Consider the following 3,071-nt stretch of genomic DNA (forward strand, 5'->3'; position numbering starts at 1 on the left):
CTATTGCGAGTCGCGATCACAGCTCTTGGGTTTGCTGCGCCAACCGGAACGGAGGGAGAGAGGGAAGGAGATGTCGCCGTTGAGACAGCCTGGCATCGCCGGAGAGCCGAAGAGGAGATTGTGACGCAGTCCCGATCGAGGCAAGATCGCAGCTCTTCCTGCGACTGTTGCTCTCACTAGAATGGAACGGAGAGAGGGAAGGAGACGCCGGAGCTGCTGCTGGGAGGAGGCGCGGCACGAGTGTCACGACCCGTTTCCGTGGGCCGGACCGGCACTAGGGCCTAGGTAAGCTTAAGGCCCCCGAGGCCCGTAGTAAGCCTAAATTATTCAATCTGTCTACATGATTCTCCTAATTTCAACAAAACAGTAAGCCCATATGACTTGAGATATAAATTTTATAAAATTTTCAAACATCTGGCCCAATATCAAATAATACATAAAATTTAACCAGGGCCTATTCACAATAACTCATAATCACAATAAGGGCTTACTAGTTTACCTACAGTTAATTACACAATACACAATATTTAATTTATAGCGTAGTGCTAACAATAAAGCCCAATATAAATACACAACCCTATAACTGTGGAGTTCAATAATAATCTGATAAAAGAGTAACTTATACAACCAAAATTAAATAACAAAAATATAAAGTTTACATTTATAACTCTGCGGAGAAGATTGCAGAGCTTCAATCGAATCAGCTGCTTCCTAGTACCTGAGAGGTTTGGAGAGAAGGGGGTGAGTTTTGCAACTCAGTGAATAATAATAAATAATACACACCACATACAGGCAAGCAAAATGCACCCTAGTATACTGAATGAACACACAACAGTCACTCATATGTCATCATATCAGCACCCACAACAATATCACCTTCAAATAATCACATCACGTGGAAATTAGTCAGTGGCGTCACCTAAATCCCCGACGAGCCGTCCTCTCAAACAGCCCATCCTCTCAAACATGTGCACCCGGGGAGCCAATCCCCCATATCTGGCCGACCGGTCTAATCCTCACTTGACCAGTCCTCTCAATATTTTATTTTTACATTCTCTCTTTTCTTTTCCATATCATCAACATCATTTCATCAGTTCATCAGGTGCACACGGGGGCGCCGATCTCCCATTTACCCGGCCGACGGTCCACTTTCATCAGTTCATCAGGATCCTTATTTATCGACCGTCCTCACAAACCCATGGTGACCCACTTCATCCCAACTCCACACAAACAGAGCACAGTATATACACAGCACAAATAATCAAACAATTCATTTATCATAATACACCAATTTCATCCAAATGCACAATTATGCACAAGTATAATTATAGTGATCATAACATAATATATATGAGAAAATACAATATGTAAATATATAAAAATGTAATGTTATGCAAATGCAGTGTTGATATGCATTATTTATTATTACTCACTGTGGTGGAGAACGAAGCTCTAGCGTTGATTCTATCCGGGAGGAGCACTAGATGGACCCGAGCGATCTAAGCAAAGTAAAAATGACATCGGAAAAAAAAATAATATCAGATAAAATATTTATTCATCACACTACTATTCTTAACCTATTTAATTTCTATCAATAATTTACTCTCTATAATTAATTAAATTTCTATAATAAATTTTATTTGCTACCAAAATTCATTTTATTTTCTACCGAAATTTCGACAGCATCTCCCCTAAAAATTGGACTTTCCACCTGTTTAAAATATCAACAATTTTATCTAATAACTCCAAATCACACAGCCCATCCATCGGGCAATCAATCAATTCAATTTTCTCATCCTCCATCTGAATATCAATATCAACATTACCTTAAATTCTCAATTCCTCATTTCATTCCATTCATAATATTATTATCAAAATTCCTCAATAAATTATTTCATACTGAATTTAATTTTAACTAACTAAATAACGAAAATTGCTAACTAAATATTTTTATTAATCAATAAATTAATACTACTTAAATTAATTTCACTACATAAAATTAATTAACTACGCAAAATAACTAAAAATTAAATGAACTAAATTAATTAACTACAATAATAAAATTAATTCAAGTAACTAAAATTATTAAAATTAATTTTTACCCCAAAATATAATTTTTGTCGAATTTGCGCTAGATCGGGGATTCTTACGCGTGTTGGATCGAAGTATACACGCTGCGACTGTCAAGCGGTGGCCGGAGATGCACTGCAGCAGCAGCAGAGCTGCTGTGACGTCGGCAGATGCGTAATCTGTTGTGGCGGAGCAGCTGGCGACGCAACTTCAAGGGAGACGTGACAGGCTCGCCGGCGCGATGGAGGTAGTGGACTGTCGACCTCGCTGGAATCGAACGGAGAGAGAGACAGCGATGGCGGAGCTACTGCAGCGTGGACCAGCGGCGAGGTGGCGCTACGTGGCTGAGCTCGTGCTGGTGGCTTGCGTTTCTGCTGGAGCTATTGGGACGCGACACAGACACAATCGCAGAGAAGAAGAAAGGGAAAGAAAGAAAAGAAAGGAAAGAAGAAGAAGAAGAAGAAGAAGAAGAAGAAGAAGAAGAAAGGAGAGGAAGGCAGTGGTGCTGGGTGGGTGGTCGGGAGGCGCAAGACAGAGTGAGGGAGGGATATGAGCGTTGAAGATAAGAGGGGAGGAGATGTTTCTAGATGGTTTGGGCTGGTTTGGTTCGATTCAGGTTCGAATCAGCCCAAATCTTGGTTTTTGATCGATTCTAGATTTTTCCAATTGGTTTTTGGTTCGGTTTGTCACTGTACGAATTATTGATTTGCATTTAAATAATTAAATACATTTCCAGGCTGTCAGTTTATTAAATTTAATTGGAAAATATTTGAAAATAAAAATTCGGGTTGTTTCAACGAGTCTCTGGTCGTCGAAAAAAAACAAGAGGAGGAGAGGGGGAGGGGGAGGTCCACTACAAAAAAAACTTCAAATTGCGACCGATTTTTGTGACCGACAAAAATCGGTCGCAATATTGCTACTAATTTGCGACTCATTGGCAAACAGTCGTAGATTTTAGCGCGGACAACTCGCGCGAGTTTGCCTTTCAGTTTGCGACTGAA

General features: G+C 40.1%; 1 long non-coding RNA gene across 1 annotated transcript; it reads right to left on the reverse strand.

Moving 5' to 3' along the window:
- Window positions 1-588: 588 nt before the first annotated feature.
- On the reverse strand, window positions 589-2,734 carry LOC149493847 (uncharacterized). Its single transcript, XR_016322442.1, has 3 exons — window positions 2,103-2,734; window positions 1,434-1,499; window positions 589-718 (listed from the first exon to the last, which is right to left on the reverse strand). It is a non-coding gene; the product is annotated as an uncharacterized LOC149493847 (long non-coding RNA).
- Window positions 2,735-3,071: the final 337 nt, after the last annotated feature.

The sequence above is a fragment of the Jatropha curcas genome, chromosome 9, assembly GCF_041381405.1.
Source record: "Jatropha curcas cultivar XTBG-Jc1 chromosome 9, XTBG_Jcur_1.0, whole genome shotgun sequence".
NCBI classification, from domain to species: domain Eukaryota; kingdom Viridiplantae; phylum Streptophyta; class Magnoliopsida; order Malpighiales; family Euphorbiaceae; genus Jatropha; species Jatropha curcas.